The sequence below is a fragment of the Sceloporus occidentalis genome, unplaced genomic scaffold (assembly GCF_023333645.1).
Source record: "Sceloporus occidentalis isolate IW3139 unplaced genomic scaffold, rSceOcc1.0.p SCAF_2, whole genome shotgun sequence".
Taxonomy (NCBI): Eukaryota; Metazoa; Chordata; class Lepidosauria; order Squamata; family Phrynosomatidae; genus Sceloporus; species Sceloporus occidentalis.
The window spans coordinates 101732973-101754886 of NW_028316982.1; the positions used below are offsets into that span (position 1 = coordinate 101732973).

Consider the following 21914-nt stretch of genomic DNA (forward strand, 5'->3'; position numbering starts at 1 on the left):
AGGGCCCTTGGAAAGGCGTCAGGAGGAGGAGGAGGAGGAGGAAGGGGAGGACAGAGCTTTGTGGGGAGGAAGAAGAAGAAGAAGAGGAGGAGGAGGAGGAGGCGAGGCAGTCCTTCCCCGAGCGCCCAAGGCACCCCTGAGCTCTCTCTCCACTAGCCCCCCTCTTTCCAGCCAGGACCAGGGCAGGGACTCCAGGGGTTCTAGGGGTGCCTCTGGGGCTTTTTCTCCAGAAGGAGCCTTGCTGCCCTTTCTTGTGGTGCTTTTCTGGAGAAGCTAGAGGAAGGCGACCTGGAGGAAGAAGAAGAAGAGGAGGAGGAGGTCCCCCGTGAGGTGAGCATGGGGCTCCAGAGGCTCCAGGGAAGGGGAGAAGGGGTGGGTTGGGGAGGGTTTCCTGGCTGCCTCTTTCCTCTTTTGTTTCTCGGTGACGAGGGAGCTCTCTTTTGTGGTGCCTCGCTTGAGGGATGGAGGGATGGAGGAGGAGGAGGAGGAGGAGAGGATGCTGAAGGGAAGAAAGGAGCCGGATCCCAGCTAGACAGGGACCCAGCTTCCTCTTCTCTCCTGTCTTTCTTCCCCCAAAGAAAGCAAAGGGAGCTGGGAGAAGGAGGCTGCCCCAAAGCAGCCCTGGCAAAGTTTGGCTGCAAGAGAAAGTAACTTTGTTTTCCCCCCTATTTTCAGTCCCTGTTTTCGAGTTTGAGCATTAAAGGGCCAGTGGTTTGAGTGTTGGATGACAACTCTGGAGACCAGAGTCCCCTTTTGTCCATGAAGGTCGCTCTCTGGGTGACACTCTCTCAGCTTCCTCAGGAGAAGGCAATGGCGAACCGTCTCTCAACGAATCCTCCCAAGCGAGAGTCACACAGGTATACCCCACTCTCTTCCATGCCAGCATTCTCTGAAAATGCCAGCCTCAGATGCCAGTGAAGCGTCAGGAATAACCTCTTCCAGAACGTGGCCACAGAGCCCAATAAACCCACAAAAAACCATGGAAGCCTTCGACTTCACACCTGCCAAGAAACCATGAGTCAAAAACGACTTGAAGGCGCACAACAACAACAACAACAACAACAAATCTCTTTCATGGAAATTTGACAGGGAATTGGCTTGTATTTGACACAGCCCCCGAGCCAACAGAAATGTCTTTTAAAATTATTGGCTCCTGCCTTGAATCCCATTGCGGGAGAAAGGCAGGATGTAAATCCTTGAAATAAAATAAAGATAAATAAAAATGGTTGTTGTTGCTATTGTTGTTGTTGTGTGCCTTCAAGTCGTTTCAGATGTATGTCAACCTTAAGGCAAATCTGTCACGGGGTTTTCTGTCTCTCCTCTGAGGCTGAGAGAGAGTGACTTGCCCAGGGTCACCCAGTGGCCAAGCAGGGGTTCGAACTCTGTTCTCCAGAGTCCAACACTCAAACCACTACACCATGCTGGCTCTGCAAACAGAACCAGATGTGAGAATTTACTTCAGGTTGGTTTACCTTTGTTTCACCTCCAATTTCCAGATGCAGGGTATGAGTTTTTGAGCTACAGGGGCTCTTCCTGACTAGACAGCCTTATCAGAAAGACCTTGAGGGGGTTTGAAAGTGGCAATGCAGCACCTTAAAGACTGCTCTAGCTCAACAAAAGTATGTATTTTTATAGATGCATGGCACAAGCAAAAGGGACCATCCACCAGCAAGTAAGTTCTCTTACACCAACAAGATAGAAATGGGTGTCCCTGTCCAATCCTGGTTCATTTTAGTGTAGTTTGGACATACATGTGCCTTGTTTATGTTATCTGTTTTAAGATTGTAATAATTTAATTATTTTTTAATGCACCTCTTTTCTATGTTTTTAATTGTATTGCTCTTTTAATAATGTGAAGCCACTCTGAGTCCCAGTTCTGGAAAAAGAGCGGGATACAAATAATAATAATAATAATAATAATAATCTAAATAAAAGAGGTTCTATGCAGAAACAGTTCATCTGGTATGATTAACACATGCATACACCTTGCAAAACAGGTATTTTTTTGTTGGAGTTTGCACAGCTTTTGCATGGAAAGAGGAAATTCATTGACCCTTGCTTGTGCTGTAATTCGTACCTTGTGGGAATGTAACATAATGCTACCATGAGTTCCTTATCATGGCTGTTCTCAGTCTGTGAGGTGGGTGATGCAAATTTAATACACATGGAGATTTGATATTGGTGAGGTCCAATTAAAACACAAAAAAGACACATCTTCCTGGTCATTGGCATTACACAGTAATGGAGATCTGCTCCCTTGAAGCAAACGCCTCCTAAACATTTAGTGTGCTGAAGACAAAACTAGAACTCTTCTCCCTGGTATGCTAGCTTCCCACATGCAAAATGATTCATGGATGTAAATTATTCCACCTCCATGGATTCTGAAGTAGCAGAGTGTCAGGAGGAGATTTTTGCATGCCTTCAGTTTCTGGACAGACAATGGTAACATGTCAAAAGTCCAAGTTCACCATGATGAACAGTTTTGGTTATCTTTCTGTTTGTGTACCCTGCTACCTTTGCTGAAGCTGTGGTCCACATGCTCTGTATGGACTGTGAGATAGAAGACAATGTGGGATCATCAAGGGTGCGGTGTGAGCTCTGGGGATCTGATGGACCCTCTGAAATTTGGATGCAGGCATATGTGGAGATGTAACCTGAATAATCTGCTAGGGTGAAATATTACTGGCATAAAATGATACCAGTGGCAAATAATAATAATAACAATATTAAATCCAGAGCAAGGCTTTATGTTTTCCTTGTATTATTCTGAAGTTCTTTCCAAGTTAACGTATACGCTACAGCTCAGACATATTGGAATAAAATCTGAGAGAAGAAAGTAATCCCCAGAGGAGAAAAAAGGATTTTCAGAGTTAATCCAAAAGTTCCATGTGAATTCTGCCTGTGCGTCTCAAAATCTTGCACTGATAACTGGTGGTCTTTTTTGCAGTCCTTTGATACTCACAGTAGAATCAGCTCACACACTTTCAGGAATATCTGTGTAGAGGCCAGATAAAATCTTGATTTGTATTTTCTAAGATTTTATTTTATTTTATTTTATTTTATTTTATTTTGGCAAAGTTGAATTTCTGAACAAAGTAACAGGGCATAATTCTTTTGCAGAAAACACAGTCTGATCCATACTTAGATTAGACCACCTGAAATCAATGAGACTGAAGTTCCATTGATTGCAGTTGGTCTGTTCTAGGAATGATTCGGTCTGGATCCAATTCACAGAAGTAAACATGCAAGAAAAAAAAGAATGCTTATTGCTGTTGCTCTTATCCTTGTTGCCATCGATTTCTTAAATGTCCATGTAGTTGTGTGCAGAGTACAAAATAGATGCAGTCCCTTAGTAATGTGTTTCCAGCTTCCACAATACACCAGCTTCAATGCAAGAAGAGTGAGAGGTGATATACCAAAGATAAAAGTTATAAATCAAAACACATTCTGTAGAGACAGCCACAGATTTGACAACAATATTTGTAATGGCCACGGGTTTGTATGTCTTCAAAGTATAAAGTTGAAGTTCTTAATTTTTAAGTTTTGGAATACAATGTGTGGAAGCTTGTTTCCACAAAAAGCTGTTTTAGATGTTGGTCTGAAAAGAAAGAATGCTTCATTAAAACTAAAACCGCATGATAATGTAAATTGCAAACAGATTTCAGTAGAAGCAACATTGATGGGGAGCAACAGACAGGCATAAAAACATGCTAAAGTCTTTGTCTGGGTTAGAAGACTATACAGCATGTCTAAGACTTTATCCTAATGATGGTCTCTTCTTTGACAATATTCTTTGACTGAATAAGGAAATGCATTCACTGCAATATAGAAAGGAGACTTTTGGAACTGTGATAGAAACAAAGGATGCTTAGGGTGTGCCTGGACTAGCAACTTTTGCTGGCTTTCTTGTCAGTTCACTTCAGATTTCTCCTTATTTGTCTTGATACCTCTCTCTGCAGCGTTCTTGTGTGTGCATGCTCCCTCTCCACAGGGACATTGGCCTCAGGTTTGTTTTTGAGAAATTTGCAAAAGGAGAAACACACTTATATGCACCAGTATGAACAGCAGTAAATTTCACTGTATGAAAATGGTGGAGAGAGGGAGCTTGAGTTATTCCTGTGGAATTGTTAGAGCAGGAACCGAAACAGGCCAACACCTGTCCATGTAGATAGCATAATAACTTTGAGCGGTGTGATGACAGTGTGGATTTGCATAGAACCCTATTTCAAATTGCAGAGGGAAGGAAAAAGAGTCTGATGGTAAATGATGAGGGGCAAAGCAAGAAGGTGGGATGCCAAACGTTGTAAAAAAATATTTCAAGCTTATTGAGAAAAGTCTTGTTGCTCTTTGAAGGGATCTTTGCTTTTGGAAGAAGTAAAACAGACATAGAGTACTACTTTAGAGCAACTGAAAACAAGGAGTTGAGATACAGTGTGGAGTGCCACCTCCACACACCTTCTCTAGTTTGTTACCACCCCCTCCTTGATCAAATGGTGAAAGACTCTTGAAGAGGATGTGAATTCGTTTCAGGAATATATCTAGAAAATTTATCTTTATGGTTTCTGAGAAATGCAAATTGTTATTAATATGTGGTTGTCACATAAACGCTATGTGCTGCTAGTACTACTTCTTTTTCTTCTGTAACTTTTACAATCATACAGTGCACTGTTGAGAGCCAACATAGCACAGTGGCTTGAATGCTGGAGTATTACTCGATAGCAAGGTTTGAATCAACATTCAGCCATGAAAACCCACTGGGTGATCTTGGGCAACTCACTCTCTCTCAGCCTCAGAGGAGGCCAAAGACAACCCCCCTCTGAAAAATCTTGCCAAGAAAACCCTGTGATAGGATCACCATAAGTCAGAAATGACTTTAAGACAAACTTTAAGACAAACAACATTGTGTAGTGTGTTATCATACTGTTATACTTAAGAAGTCTAAACTGCACAACCCTAATTACTTGCAACTTGTGGCCAATGCAGGATGTCCTCTCCATGCTTGAGCCACTGGAGGAACACTGGCTTTGCTCAGGAGCATCATGTACTCCTGCAAAACTTTAATGGGAATCTGTTTTTGTTTGGTTTTTTAATGAGTAAAAGAGAGGGAAAACAGATGCACATTTAAGAAATCCACATTGGATATTTCTGGCATCACCATGACTCCACATGACATTTCAGGATAGGATTTTACAGACTCTAGAATGATTTCCTTCATCTAGATAAACCAAAAGTTAACCCTCTGTGGAGGGCAGCAGTTTGGGAGTACTTTAGGCAAGGGGTGGAAAAGTGGCAACATTTGGCCAGGGTTTGGTATTCTACCAGAGCCTGGACTACACACTTTACTTCTTCCATTCTTGCTAGCTCCTTTTTATACCAGGTAACATAATACAACTTTCAACTGACTTGAAGTTAAAAGTGCACAGATGTTCTTTTGGAAGTGCCCAGGTTTTTTTTTTTGTGTGTGTGTGTGTGTGTGTCTGGTTGTAGATTAAAAGAAGCCCTGTTTAAACAGAGGCCGGATATAGCCTTCCAGTGTATTCTTTCTATCGATGCTGTTGAAGTATTTGTAACACCTCTCCAGTAAATGATACCATCCCACATAGTGTCAGGCCCACTATATCAACATAAACTATAACTGTACTATGGTCAGGAAACAGCAAATTGGCTACTTGAAGAATAGAAGGTTCTAGGGTGAGCCAGGTGATCAATTAGGAACATGTAACACACTGTATACCTGATACTAGTAGTTCCCAAACTTTGGTTCTCCAGTTGTTTCAGACTTCAATTTCCAGAAACTGCAGACAGTTTGGACAGTGGTCAGAGATTCTAGGGTGTGAAACCACCTGAAGGACACCACCTTATGGAACAAAAATTTACAGGCTGAGTCGCCCTTATCCAGAATTTTGAAATCCAAAATACAGTGGGGCCTCATTATCTGTGGACTTGCCATCTGCGGATTTCCATATGTGCCCAATGGCAGCATGGCTGTGTGCATGTGCCACCATTGGGGATGATGGGACTTGAGGTCCTGCAGATTTTGGTATCCACAGGATATACAGTGGTGGTGGTGGTCAGGAACAGATCCCCCCTGGATACCACGGCCCCACTGTACTCCAAAATCTAAAATTGTTCACATGGGTGGCTGAAATAGTGGTATCTTTGGTTTCTCTGATGGTTCAGTGCACACAAACTTGGTTTCATGCACAAAATTATTTAAAATATTATGTATACAATTACCTCCAGGCTATGTGTATAAGGTATAGATGTGATTTTGCAAATAGCAAGCTACATATTTGCCACAATGTTTGGTACTGCAAGAAAATTCTCATTCAGCAGAAAATAAATAGGTGAGCCTTCAAAGGCGATAACTAGCCCCAAAAGCTGAACTGAGGATCATAATTCCTACATACTAAACCACTCATTTGAATACACATTTCTAGCATGTTCACCCTTTAGTCTCCAGAATACACATATGAACATAAGATGCACAGAGAGAGCACTTTCTCTCCTGGCCTAGTTTGGTATTTATTCACACAGATAGCTTTTATATTCCTTACCACAATTCCACTATTTTATGTTGTAGTATTAATCTGCCTCTTCAGAAATGCTTCACAGTTCACCTCCTCCTTTCTTGTTTTGTTGTTGTTTTGTGCCTTCAAGTCATTTTGGACTTATGGCAACTCTAAGCTGAACTTATCATGGGGTTTTCTGGGCTGAGAGTGGGGAGTTTATCAGACAAAGGAAATTGGAAGTATAATAGAATGGCAGTCTGAATGCAATCATGGGGTTTAACGTTATTGCGTGATAATCCACTACACGCAAATTCTGGCAATGGCAAGTCAGTCAGAATGCAATCATGTGGTTTCACGTTATTGTGTGATAGACTGCCACACACAAATTCGGGCAATGGCATGCTATTTTCGGATAATGGGAAGCCAGCTTGAACGCAATGCGCATTCACGTAATTGTGCTAAACTAGCGACTTTAAGAGAATGTGTTATGGCCCCACTTTCTTTTCATTTAAATTTAAGAGAAATTCCTCCTGTTTGATAAACCCCTATGTGACTCACCCAAGGTCATCCAGTGAGTTTCCATGGTCGAGTGGGGAATCAAACCCACGTCTCCAGAGTAGTAGTCCAATGTTCAAACTACTACACATGCACTTTCCCAAAAATAAGGTAAGCTAGTGCTGCTGATATTTCAAAATAAAGAGAAAGGGTACACAGTTCATAATATATATTCAGAAAAATATATTCAGAAACAAGGCTTGTCTGGATGTAAGCCCCATTGAACTCACAAGAATTACTTTTGTGTTGATTTGTATACCACTAATGTAGAATTCGAAGGCTGCAGTGCACACTTCCCAGGGGATATGGCCCATTGAACATAACAGATATGAAACCTATTTCTGGGTAGACCTAAATAGCATTGCTCTGCATTGCTTTGCATTGCCTTCCCCTCTCTGCTCATACTTTCTTAATAGGAGATGTGGAAGGAGTATGTTTGCATGCCTTCAAGTCTCCTGTTGACTTATGGTAACTCCATACATTTTCACAGCGTTTTCTTAGGCAAGGAATACTCAGATATTATTTTGCCAGTTCCTTCATGTGAAGTATAGCCTCCAGCAGCTGATATTCATTGGTGGTCTCCCATCCAAGTACTATTTAGGATTGACCCTGCTTTAGCTTCCAAGATCACATGATATCTGGTGTCTTTAGTTTAGGATATTTAGGCCATATAGAAAGACTTCAGAGACTTATACTGGTGCCTGTGTGCCTGATAGCACAGCTGCTTTGGTTTTGAAAGTGTTATTTTCCCCAAGGCTGCTGCAATTGCAATAGTCTTGGGAAAGTTCTGTTTCTCGTCAAGCTACACAGGGCTGCACCCAGTACATTTCCCAGGACAGCATGCTGTGATAAGAAAGGAAAGGGACCATTGCACAGATGGATGGTAATGGCCTTGTGCTCTCTCCCACTCTTCCTCACATAACAAAGGATCAAGGAAATGTCACACACTGGAATTGATGTGGTGATGTTGGGGCCAATCAGAGACTTCACACTATGGCTAACAGTACAGCATCTGATGGTATTGCTAACTGCCACCTTGTGAGAAAATGGGTGGGTGTTTCTTGAGGCCGGAGATTTGTTGGCTGAGGCATCAGGCTATATACATTTCTTATCTCTTTTTTATCACTTCAAGGTAGGATCACAGTTTATGTTGCCAGATGGTGTCTATTTCATCTCCCCCCCCCCCCAAGTTATAATAGTAATGCCCTAAAAGACAGTGATTTAAGTTGCCAGATTGTGTATGCCTCTCCCCCTCCTCCAGATAGTAATGTTTTAAAAGAAGCATCTTTATGGATTATAATGTGGTGGATTTATACAGTTTCATCCTAATCCCAATGGAGGCATGCCCACTTGCATTTGGGTGTTCCGCTTGTTTGCCAATAACTCTATAACACTTTTGCAAAGTCCAGATAAGTCCTTGCCTTTTCACACTGTATATGCAGGGAATTAAGGGCTAAATAATTTGAATGAGGAAAAGAACGATGCAAGTCTGCAAAAATTCTACATCCTTTATTTGTTTATGTGGTGCTCATTCCCACACTCCATGCAGTTAGATATTGTCTTATGGTATGAGGCAAGATGTCATGCAGATGGGGCAAAAGGAATGACCACAGGCTGCTCCTGCCCCAATTGGCATAGGACTGCGGCAGCCACATGGGCATGGGCCCAATCTGGGCTGTTGACACAGTCCTAAATGGGCCACCGGCAAAGCGCACACTTTCTCAGCTCCTTTTCCATCTGGCTTTTCCCAGCCGGGCACGCTATCCATGTGGCTTCCAGCCATTGAGGGCATGAGTCATCTAAACACCATGCCCCTAGAGTGGCCAGAAGCCACACTTTCCTGTCCATCTGCTTTGGGCCATAGTTAAAAGAATTCATAACTGTATGCCATTCTAAATTCATGCTGATATTCAGCCCTACTATACTCTGTATGTGTGTGTGCCATCATAACTTGACATAACCTGTCAAGTTATGGTGACCTCATGAATTTCATAAGGTTTTATTGGGTAAAGAATACTTGGAGGTGATTTTTCCAGTTCCTTCCTCTGAAATATAGTTCACAGCACCTGGCATTTGTTGACAGTCTCTCATCCAAGCACTAACCAGAGCTGACCCTACTTAGCTTGTAAAATCAGACAGGATCTGGTGCTTTTAGGATATTTAGGCAGACCTACTATACTGTACTCCACTTCTGCCCCCTCCCCCATAAAATTCCCTTGTTGTTCTCATCTATCCAACTGCTGGGTCACTAACTCATTCTTTTGTTACCCCAAACTGTGGTCTCAACTGTGAAAACTGACAAGCCACACCAGGCATTTCTTGAGTATGCCAAATGGTTTTAATTTGTGTGATTATTGTGGTATAACAATAAGGCCCTTTTGTCTCAGCATTCCCACCTCATGGATTATGAAAGCACATTGCAAATATGAAATGCACCGTACGTACAAATTGTAATAGCAATAACTCATTCCCCCTGTAAAGAAAGAAGGATCCACTAAGCTGTTGGCTGATGACTGAATTCTTTAAAAAAAATATTGTCTGGTGAACAAATGAAAAACTGTTGGCAACTTTGGATATGTTCTTGTTTTGTTTCATTTTGAAGAGACAGGATGTTACCTTCCAGACAATTAGCTACTGTCCAGAAGGTAGCCTGGCTTTGGAAAAGGAGATGTACTCAAAAATACCTAGCAATTGCATCATTTGTCATGCCAGTATTTATGTCCTAACTATGAAAGGTGTGGAAAAGTTCTCCCATCTTCAACAACATTCACTCAGTGGTGGAAAAACAGACCTAGGCTCCATTCTGGATCTGAATGTTCCATATTCCTAAAAGACTTCTTTTTCAGGGTTGGCATAGGCAGGTCCACGTAAAATTCATCCATGGTTTTTCCTCGTCCAGCTTGGACCTGCGCCACTACAATTGTAAGCTTTGACTTCTGTTGACACAGTACATTACTGCCGCCAAATTTTGGAATGGCAATATAGACACATGAGTATATTACTCTATGAGAGCATATGAGGACATCCATGGATGATTCCTGTTAGTATTCAGGAGTGTTAGCCACATAAATCCCTTATTCATCCAACAGAATAGAGTGTTGTGTACTGTATATGCAAACTGTGGTATTTCTTCCCACTCTAGAGTCCCAAGGGAAAGAATTGGATAAGCCCTTGGTCCCTTACAGAATTAATCCTAGTTGCTCTTCCCAGGTACTAATTGGAAAGATTTATGGTTCCAGTAGTAGATGCTAGTAGCAGACCACTATTTTTCCTGGTAACTTTTGCAAACCTGACTTGATACTTGATTTACCTGAATAAATGCTTTCTTAATGTTGGTTCTTGCCTCCCAAAAGCTGGGGCAGGGGGAGAGAAAAAACAGAGCACAGTGCTTGCTTTAAAACAGTAAAAGAGCAGCAAACATCGATTCAAAATTAGCTTGATGGAACAAGTGCCCCATTCAGCGGGCTTCTCTGAGCTCTTAGTATGGTGAGGGTAGGAAAAGATTGACAAGTAGGACCCTCTCTCCTTTGCCAGAACAGCTAAGGAGCAATGTGTTGGACACACATTTTACATTACGGAAGTGAAGGAATTCATTTCACAAAAATAATCTTCAAAACAAAACAATGTCTTTGGGACCAGAATGTCTGGTCTGGAAAAATACTTTATTGAAACACAGATGTAGGCGTGTGGTTTAGAATGTGCCCTGAAGGCACGGCAGGGAAGAGTGTGAACACAGCAGCCAACATTGTCTTTTGCTATAGGAAAAAGAAGAATTAAACATCAGATGGGCCCACCTATATTTCATTTAATTAAGGAACTATTAAGGCATGTACCACCTCCACACAGGCCAGTTTGTGGCCAATCAACAGATTTCCCAGCCATCCATGGTGGTCTGAAAAGTACTGTGCTTTTTACTCAGTGCCACTCCCAGTCCAAATTCTGGTGTATAATCCCTCAGGATTTGCATTGATTTATTTTTGGCTAGATTTATAGTCCAGTTTAGAGAATAAATCTGGGAGCAATTGGGTCATTTGGTTTCCAGAGACTCTTGAGCACTAGGCAATTATAAGACTGTGATTTCACTATAACTGCCATGGCTTCATCCTGTGGAATCCTGGGGCTTATCGTTTGGTGAGGAACTAGAGCTCTCTGAGAATTCTAAATAGCCCTCCCTAAATTGCAAATCCCAGAATTTCAGAGGATGAAACCACAATAGTTAAAGCAGAATCATTGTATTATAGCTGTGTAGTGTGAAGGGGCAAGGGAGTCCAGCTATACAGAGTGTTCGATTGGCTGACCCTTGTGACGGTCATAAAGTCACTCCCTCCTGCTGTATTTATTTGACTGGATATAACTCTGATTGGCTGGCCCTTGTGACAGTAACAAAGCCACTCTCTACTGCCAGTTCATTTGGCTGTGGGTTGGTTGGCCTCCTCCTCCTCCTCCTCCTCCATCAAATTAGAAGCAATTCTTTTTTTTTCTTTCTCTACTTCCATGGATGCATCCACACTACATGATTATTTCACTTGGATAGCACTTGAACTACCATGACTCCATCCCATGTAATCCTGGAATTTTTAGTTTCTTGAAGCACTTCTGCCAGAGAGCTCTAATGCTGTAGTTCATGAAAGCACACTAGAAAATCCTAGGTATTTTACTAAACTATAAATGCCAAGGCATCAAAAGTGGCACCAAATTGCTACAGTTATACAGTTTGGATATGCCCCTGGAGAAGCCTAGCTGTGCGTATTGCTGATTGGATGGCCATCAAGACAAAACCACCCCACTGTTGCCTGTTCATTTGTCTATGGCCTGTTACAGACAGCCAAAATAAAGCTGCTTCGAGTCACAGTGGAGGTATGGTGTTTCAATGATGCATGCATCCTAAGAGTCCAGAAGCCACACCAAAGCCATGCTCCAGTCCTTAGGGCTGGAGAGTGGCTTTGGTGCGACTTCTGGACTCTTAGGATGCATGCATCATTGAAACACCATACCTCCACTGTGACTCGAAGCAGCTTTATTTTGGCTGTAACAGGCCTATGTGTGGTGTCGATCGGTTGACCTTGGTGAAAGTTACAAAGTCAATCCCTCGGCACAGAACAGTTTTTCAAGACTTCTTTTTTAAAAAACAAGTTAAAAGTAGAAATGTAGATATGCTGTTATGAGATTAACACAAAAAGTTGCAATATTTGATTGTATAGAGTTACTCAGCAAGAATTATGAGACAAAAATCTAATCTGCCCTCAATCCTGGAAGCCCTCAGTGCACCCTTCGCACTGTTGTAGTGACGCCCCTAAATTCTGGGACTAACTGGTATAGAGCACTGGACGGGGCGGGCATTGCAAGTGGGTCAGCCGAACCTGCAAATGTGGGCCATTTCTGCAGCTTCCAGAGTTCAGATGCCCAGGGTGGCCATCTAAGTGATTTTCAGGCAGAGGCAAGAATCCTGTTTGTGAGCAAGGCTGGTGTAACCAGCGTGTGTCACCTAGGGATGTTACAGGGTGAGGTATTTAATGCCTCCTTGCAACAAATCCATACTCAGCCATGGAAACACACTGAGTGACCTTGGGTAAGCCACCTTCTCTCAACCTAGGCTGCGTCAATAGAGGTATAGTGTCTAGATCAAGGGAAGCAATAGTGCCACTCTATTCTGCTGTGGTCAGGCATCACCTGGAATACTATGTCCGGTTTTGAGCACCACAATTCAAAAAGGACGTGACCAAAATGGTGAAGGATCTGAAAGCCATAAAGCCCTATGAGGAGAGACTTAGGGATCTGGATATGTTTAGCCTGTAGACGAGACAGTTAAGAAGTGATATGATAACCCTGTTTAAATATTGGAAAGGATGTCCTATTGAGGATGAAGCAAGCTTGTTTTCTGCTGCTCCAGAGACTAGAACACAGAACAATGGATGCAAGCTACAGGAAAAGAGATACCACCTCAACATTAGGAGGAACTTCCTGTCAGTAAGGGCTGTTTAACAGTAGAACATGTTCCCTTGGAGAATATTGGAGTCTCCTTCCTTGGAGGTCTTTAAACAGAGGTTAGATGGCCATCTGTGAGGGATGCTTTGATTGTGAGTCCCTGCATGGCAGAGGGTTGGACCTGATGGTCCTTGTGGTCTCTTCCAACTCTATGATTCTATGAAAAAAAGGAAGATTCTTTGAACGGATGATTTTCATGCCCAGTCACCCCACCCCATTTTGCCCTCCTGAAATTTGATGGAGATTTTAATTCTTCCCTCTTGTCCCAGATTGTTGTCCTTGCTGTGTGCCTTCAAGTCATTTCTGACTTATAATGATGTTAAGCAGTGGTGTCACTTGGGGATGCTGGGGGTGCAGATCACACCAGGTGAAACCCTAAAGGGGGGGTGACACCACTGTGCGTCAAAGACCTACCTTTTGGTAGAAACAGGCCGTGGCATTCATCTGCTTCCCTTTAAAATGCTTTAAGAGATGGTTGGAGTGGGGTGAAGCTCAGTGTGAGGAGAAAGGATAGGCCCCAGAACTTTTGAACATTAAAATTTCACATGTCAAAATTTTAATTTTGATGTTTTTGATTTTTTAAAAAAATATTCTTTTAAGGTTTTCTTTAAAAACATTATATTTTAACCAAATCTTAAGTAGATATAATTAAATACATTTAGGTTGTCCATGTAATATTGTAATTTGAAGTTATAATTTTAATTTTGCTAGTTGATTATATCACAACTATTAGCATTACATTCAGTGGTATATGGGAATTACTATTTATGAGTAATATTAATATAAAAACATTACTAAGGATTCTGTGTGGTGTGAAATGGGAGGAGGTCAATGGGGGATAACACTAGGAGTTACTGCACCAGGTGACACCAACCCTAGGGACACCACTGACCCTAAGGTGACCCTATCATGAAGTTTTCTTGGCAAGATTTGTTCAGAGGGAGTTTTGCCTTTGCCTTTCTCTGAGCCTGAGAGAATGTTTCTTCCCAAGGTCACTCAGTGGGTTTCCATGACTGAGTACAGATTTGAACCTGGGTCTCCAGAATCATACCAGTACACTATGCTGGCTCTCCTTGTTTCATAATCCTTCCCAGATTCAAGATGAAATACTTTTTCTTAAAACCAGTTTGAGCATTGGACTATGACTCTGGAGACTATGATTCAATTCCCACTCAGCCATGAAACCGATTGGTAATCTTGACCAAATCACATGCTCTCAGCCTCAGGGGAAGTAAATGGCAAACCTCCTCTAAACAAATATTGCCAAGTAAACCCCATGATAGGTTTTCTTTAAGGTCACTATAAGTTGGAAACAACTTGAAGGCACACAACACACAAAGACACAAGATGCTTCCACACACACATAACGGTGATTATACTTCTTCAGTCTGTGAAGGATTTGGGAAATAAAACATACTCATCCTGCTTCATCATAATCTAATATAGCCCATACGATTCATCAAATTGTGTGTAGGAATGTTGTTCTTTGTTAATTCCATTCTTGAAGGAATTTAATGCGTGTACTAGACACACGCAAAGTACGTGCTCAGCACATACTAGAGTTATGAAAGGGCGTCCCTTCTGGATGCCCTAACCCTAGTATGTGCCGAGCACATACAAAATAGCAGCGCCTATTCTACATGGGCGCCGCCATTGGGATGTCATGACTGCGCTGCGCGAGGGCACCTGGGGCACCCTTTCTACAGCGCCGGAAGGAGCTCCATTTCGGAGCTCCTTTCAACTTTGCGTTGCTGGGTGCAGCCTTTAGATGGCTGCGCTGGCAACGCAAAGCAGAAAGGGGCCAAGCGGCCCCTTTCTGTTTGTCCCCACTGCCGTCGGGTGTCCTGGGCGCATGAAGCCCCAAGGACACCCCTTTCCAGGCCGCAGGGAAGCGGCCTTTTGCTGCTTCCCCGTGGCCTGGAAAGCGGCGGATTGGGGCCTCAGAGGCTGCCGCTGTGGCAGCTGAGGCCCCAATTCGGCAAGGAAAGGGGCAGGTACAGGCCATCCCAAAGGGGTGGTCTGTAAATGGCCTGAATAATTTTGCAATTTTCTTCTTTTTGCAAGAAAATCTTCAAAAATAGAGTCTTCAAAATCTTGAATACAATTTGTAGTTCAGGACTTAGTATAAAATTCCTGCAAGGTTTTTGTGTGTGTAGGGGGATGGAGGTTTGCACAGTAAACAGTATTTTTAAACATGTTTTTTAAGCAAATGTGCAAAAAATAATGCTGTTTCCTGTGTAGAAAATAATTGATGAAAATTATTTTGGGATTTGCATGGCCTTCAGCTACTTCATCAGGAGAGTTCATTTTTGAATATTTTAAAATCTTCCCATCCCTAGATCACAGCTAATTTGTCAGGAGCTCTGTAAATTTGCCAGTGATATCAAAAAGTCAGAAAGAGGAAACACGGGGGATTTTAGGAGGACTCTGGGAGACATCAACAAGCCTGACCCTGTCTGACCTTCCTCGAACTTCAAACAGCCAGGAAGAAGAACACATCAAGGTATAGCTATGAATTTCATGTCTCTAAGGTCACTGTTTTTCTTAACTCTTAATTTTTGAAAGTACAGGTTGAGTCTCTTTTATCCAGAATTCTGAAATACAAAATATTCCAAAATCCAAAATCATCCAAATAGGTGGTTGGATAGTGACAACTTTGCTTTCTGATGGTTCAGTATACACAAACTTTGTTTCAGGCACAAAATTTTAAAAATATTATGTTTAAAATTACTTTCAGGCTATGTCTATAAGGTGTATATGAAACCTAAATAGATTTCATGCTTAGACTTGGGTCCCATCTCCAAGGCATCTCATTATGTATATGCAAATATTCCAAAATCTCGGGGTGGGGGGGAGTACGAACATCTAAACCACTTCTGGTCCCAAGCATTTCAGATAAGACAGACTCAACCTGTATAACTCTTTCACCCTTCTCATTCTTATATTTCTTCCTCTCCCCCGCCAATAATGGCAACGTCTAGTGCATAGTTTCATGGGAAAGTGGCAACACAGAAAGAGAATGTGAGGTCACTGCTTTCCCAGGAGGAGTATGTTATAAACTCCAGCTTTGTCATTGTTGGTCTCTGCCTCACTGATCTGCTCCCACCCCCCAGAGGTCCTGGAAATAGCAGAGCGCAACTGAGTGTCTGGCTTTCTGCATCCCAGCTGATCTGGGGGAAGGCACCCTTGGCTTCAGGCAGCCCTCAAACAAACTAAGTTGAAACCTCCTTTCCTGTCTGCTTTTTGCAATGCAGATAATTCCCATCTCTCCTTCCATATACAGATATCATCTGCACATCGAAGCACTTACATGAGTCACCAGGATACACACTCAAATAGATTTTTAAGCCATGGCAATTCTGGCTTGGTTGAGAGACAAAGAAGCTCTTTCTTTCTTCCTTTTGTTGACTCACTTGGGTAGATGTGGGTGGAAAAGTGAGCCACAGAAAGTCCACATCATCTCTGCATGTGGTTTTGTCCTTGTTTGTATTTGTGAGCATCATTTAAGGCAATCAGTAGTACTCATAATAAGAAGCTTTGGCATTAAGACTCTCCTTTACTGAACATTCAGGGTTATGATGACTTTTCCTTCAGACAGCTGTTAGAGGAAAGAAGAGCTTAATTGAGGCAGGGAAACATTAATCTTGTCTTGATTTTTAATTACATTTTTGCTTAAGTTGCTGTGTGGTCTACTTAGTCCTTTTCATCACTGGGAAAGGATTTATTCTCAAATATCTATTATCTGTTAAAATGAACTTGTAACTTTCATAGTGAAAACATGTCGATATCTACTCAGAAATAATCAAGGTTACATTTAACAAGTCTTCTAGGTAAGTATTGTAGAGCTTCAGGTTGCACACCTATATGACAGCAAGTCCCTCTTAAAACAGTGGGATTTATATTTAAACAAACATCTTTAGCAGCCTCTACTGCCTGAGGCTGTCCAAATATGGTGGACTACAGTTATCATCATCCACATCCAGCAAGTCGAACAGTCATGCTAGTGGGGAGAGAGGGAATTATAGTCTGACACTTCTAGAGAGGGCCAGTTAAACTGGAGAGCACCAGAAGGAGTGCTTGATCTATGGTATTGCCTAGTCAGCCAATTTTTCCTTTCGTTGCAATGATTGCAAATTTATAAAGAAAAAGAAGGAAACTATCACTGCCTAATCCTCAGAATAAGGCAATGCCAAACTCCCTCTGATCCAATCTTGCCAAGAAAACCATGTGATAGGGTCATCTTAGGGCCTCCAGAAGTCAGAAATAACAGGAAACATATAATAACAAATACTGGTTTCTTGGTTGGCTAGAAAATGATTTAATTTGCTTAAAGTTTTACTAAATGAAAATACAGTGGCTCCTTGTTATCTACTGGGATTTAGTTCCAGGCTCCCCATCCAAACTCGTGTGGATGCTCAAGTCCCATTAAATATAATAACACAGCAAAATTTTGTGTCCCTTATATAAAATGGAAAATCAAGGTTTGCTATTTGGAATTTATATATACATATATTTGAATGTTTTCGAGCCATGGATGCTTGAATCCATAGATAAAAAAAATCTGTGGATAAGGTGGGCTGACTGTAGAACATAGAGGTACGTAAGAATAAAAGCACGCCTCCAGATATTTGTGAGTATTCCTGTCTGTCCATCTCCTCCTCTTGGAAATGCTGAGACAGTCTCAATAAAAAGCTGAGGAAACCTTTTACTTAACAGATGCTGCCTGCATTTCCCAAGGAACAGCAATGAGAAGGTGTTTCTTCCAGAGTTAAAGAATCCTTGTGACATCAAGAACCTAGCTCTTGTCCTTATTCCTTTTCCCCTTTGCATATTTGAAAATATGCTGAAAATGGCAATCTGAGGTAACACTGAAGCTTTCTGGCATCTCCTGCCCTTTTGGCAAGCATCTTTGTAGCCATTACAGTGTTATAGGTCTCTGAAATCATGCAAATCTGATCCCCACCATCTTCTTGTGAATTGTTTCACTGACTTAATAAATAGATGGTATTGCTGGGAAGCTGAGAGAAAAGAAGTTAGCAGACAGGGTAATGCAGGACACTGGAGCAAGGAAAGCAGCTCTTCAAAATATCCCATTCTTACAGAATGGCAGGAAGGGAAAAGACTGCCTGGATGCTGAGTTAAGGACCATTGCCCAACAGCAGCAAATAAACTAATCCTCTTTTTCTTGCTTACATGTTTAAAAATTCCTAGATCAAAATGTCAAACTGGACCATACTTCAAGTTTCAAATACTCTCATTGGCATTATGTACATTCCTGTACAGAATGACATAAAATTAAAAAAGGCAGCAATATTTGCATTATTTTGATCAGAATATAAAACTAGCATATTTGCTGTTTTACTTGATTGCCAGATCGCACACAGATTTCCCCATCTTTTAATGGTTGTATGTGTTATTCTTTGACTGATGGAGCCAAGCCAGTTTTCCTATGCAGGTCCATTTATTTAGAAATAAGTCCCATCAAATTCAGCAGGGCTTATTGTCACTGTGCACAGAACTGTAAGCCTTAGGTCGTATTCCGTGGTATTTCTCTCTGAGAAGATGTGCATAGACTGCCCTGTTAATTATTCACAAGTGTATTAGATTTCCTATTTTGTGCAATTCACATATTCTCTTGCTGCTTTGAACAGGAAATTGCAACTGCTTTAACTTTGTGTGCTACAACATCAAAATTCAACATCTATGGCCCCATTCATACTGGTCTAAAAGACCTGGAAGGAACTGGGCTGATCCGGATGCCCCTCCCCTGAATCGCTCCGTTAGCAAGTGCCCACTACAAATTTGAAATCGAATGCATTTTGACCTGCAAATTAGAAATCGAATGCATTCTGTGTCTGCTGGCGAGGTGGCTGCTGCCAATAAAGCTATCGTCATGGTGACGTTTGCAGGGCATCGGGGAAAGTGTCCTCCCTTTTTAAAGAGCCAGGCACAGGGGTTTCAGCGGCTGAAGCAGGGAGAGAGATGCCTCTCTCTCTCTCTCTCTCTCTTTTTTTATAAACCTGTGGGCTTTGGGGTCAGATCTGCCCCTGTCCCAGGCAAAGGATGGGATTGCCATGCATTTTTTTTATGCTTTTAAAAGCAACATTAGCTTTCCCTTTGCTTCCCTTGCTGTATCTGCTCAAGAAGACAAACCATGCGCATATTTGTTCCAAAAAAATTGTTAAAAATGTAACATTGATTGTTTGCAACATTTGTAGCTTCCCCCTCTACAGAAGGCAAGGAGATCCAAGGATATAAAGTGCAAACCCAGCTCCATCTGCCTCTGGAATACAAACATAATGTATTCAATGCGCATATTTGCTCCAAAAAAATTGTTAAAAATGTAACATTGATTGTTTGCAACCTTTGTAGCTTCCCCCTCTGCAGAAGGCAAGGAGATCCAAGGATATAAAGTGCAAGCCCAGCTCCATCTGCCTCTGGAATACAAACATAATGTATTCAATGCGCATATTTGCTCAAAAAAAATTGTTTGAATTTGAAAAGGGGGGGGGGTTGCCTGACATGAGCTCCGTTCGTGACCTGAATTTTTTCCTCCTGCAAGGGAAGGAATGCCCAGCGACAGAGGGCTTTGGGCAGGGGATGCAGGGAAAAGAGGCTCCTAAAGAATGCCTTCCCTTGCTCTCTTCTTCCCAGGGCTCTTTCCTCCTCCCCCTCCCCTCTGATGAGGGGAGGAAATGCCTTGCCCTTTGCCCACCCTCTGACCTAAATCCCTCCCTCAATTTGCCTCGATCGTGATCGAGGTCAAGTTCTCATTCCCAGGACCTGGGGTTTTCCAAAAGAAACGGTATTTGCGCCGATTTCAAAAACACCGCGCTAGGGGCCATTTAACACGGAACGGGTGTGCAAGCCCCGGATTCGCTTGTGTGAGATTCGGGGTGAGTAGGAACTTCACGTGATTGAATCGGTTTCAGAACCGATTTTTTTTGTAATGTGAATGGGCCCTATGTAACTCTGTTGCCAGTCAGGATAAACAGAGTCCCACTATAAATACACTTACACAGCACATATTTAATACATTTTTCTGCTTTTATCTATTGACAAAAATTAAGCAGGATACTGAATTTCTACTCTTGGCTTCTGCTGTTCTGGCTACTTGTTGGGTAGTAGCACAGGTTTGTCTTCATCAGTAATTCCATAAAGTAGCCACCAATGGAGGCTAATGTGGCTGCAATGTTGCTAGTCTGACTTTTAGTTTGAAGTTTAAAGGATCTGTCTAAGGTGCTGAACCTATCTGGAATAACAAGATTTGGAATTATGGATAGCTCCTTTAAAAATTGATTTAAAACCTGGGTTAAAACCTGCTTTCATGACAACATCACTGTCTCAGGTAGAGTGAACACAGCAAGCTCATCTGAAAGCACATGTGACCTGCAGCCTGCTTTCCTCCCTGCAAGCTGCAGGGAATTGAATCCAATGGATTCTATCTTTTTGATTCCTTTTACTAGCAAAGAAGAAGAACAAGAAGGAGAAAGGAAGAAAAAAATGCAAAGAATGTGCAAATCCTAAGCGTGAAATAGGGGGATGACAACACCTGGAAAGTCAGATAACCAAGATGAATATAGTAGCCATAATTTCCAGCAGAATCAGCATTTATGGAAGGTTTGACAAGTAGCAACCAAAGTCAGTTTTAACTGGTAAGTCTTGGGAACATAGGAAGCTGCCTTATATCAGGCTATTTATTCAGGGGTGGGAATCATGCCACCTAACAGATGTTTTTGGACTGCAGTTCCCAGCAGGCTTAACCAATGCTGAGGAATTCTGGAGTCCAACATGTGGAGGGCTGTGTGATTCCCCATCCATAATCTAGTCTGTGGCTGGGAGCAACTTGTGCCACACTTGTTGTTGGGCTTTAGCAGACCTCATCATTTGCTGTGCTGGCTAGTTAGTGAGAGATGTAGTGCAACAGCATTTGGAGGGCCACTGTTCTGCCTTCTGTTCCTATCAGTTTAGTGCAGTACTTGACTAGCAGTGACTGTCCAAGGGCTCAGTCCAAGGATTGTTCCCATTACAGACTTATCAGAGTTTTAAAATTATTTTTTTGCTGGACGTACTCGGAATTGAACCTAGAATCATCTGTGATTCTGCACAAGTTGAATAATGTAAATTGCTTTGTTGTGGCTGGCAGTTCATGTATGACTTTCCAGAATTCAGAGGGTGACTATCTTAGATTTTGTCCCTTAAAAATATGCAGTATTCAGTCTTTATTCAAACATACACTTCAACAATATGAAATGTGACCAATTACTTATGTAGAATGATACTGAAATCTAATTGAGGAAATCAGTCTTCAGAAAGTTATATTTTAAGGCTATAACTCCCAGAATCTCCCAGCAATCATTGTCAGCTGTCCAAACACTAACTTTTCCAAGCTCTCCATTGATCCAGTTAGAAGTATTACATGCGTGGAAGCAGCTTTGTGCCAGTTGTTCCCTCACTGGATGAAGAAATAGGTATGTGCTGGCTGAGCAGTATCTAAAGATAAGAGGATGAAACCTTCTTAGAAAAGCAATGGGTGTATAGATCAGGAGAAGTGGGAAAGGCTGCATTTAGGCTGCCATCTAGCTCCATGTGATTAGTTATGCATATATAACTTTAGGAGACTTAGGGTCAGAAGAGACAGCCCTTTAAAACCGCCATCTGGGTGGCTTGGGAGTGCAACATTTATACGCCACACGCTCTAAAGCCATCCTGAAGCCTCCTGGAGGTTGGGCAGCCACCCAGACACACATGGCTTCAAGATGCTCTGGCAGCACATCGTTTACATGCCACATTCTGCTGGAGCATCTTGAAACTGGCTTCGGCAAAGCCGCAAAAGCCGGCTTTTTTCCGGCCCAAAAAGGA

At 42.1% G+C, this 21914-nt stretch overlaps 2 protein-coding genes across 4 annotated transcripts in view; both read left to right on the top strand.

Moving 5' to 3' along the window:
- Nucleotides 1-244: 244 nt before the first annotated feature.
- Nucleotides 245-21914, top strand: part of LOC149318783 (carbohydrate sulfotransferase 3-like) — a 66524-nt gene continuing 44854 nt past the window's right edge. The window contains exons 1-2 of one of the 3 annotated variants that reach the window (XM_089510446.1): nt 15388-15555; nt 20519-20707. The gene's annotated coding sequence lies outside the window, so the exon portion shown is untranslated. Of the gene's footprint in view, nt 331-15387; nt 15556-20518; nt 20708-21914 lie in introns of those variants that run through there. The other 2 variants (XM_089510447.1, XM_089510448.1) reach the window with 2 other exon arrangements.
- Nucleotides 298-21914, top strand: part of LOC149318784 (ferroptosis suppressor protein 1-like) — a 103625-nt gene continuing 82008 nt past the window's right edge. The window contains exon 1 of the mRNA XM_089510452.1: nt 298-330. The gene's annotated coding sequence lies outside the window, so the exon portion shown is untranslated. The remainder of the gene's footprint in view (nt 331-21914) is intronic.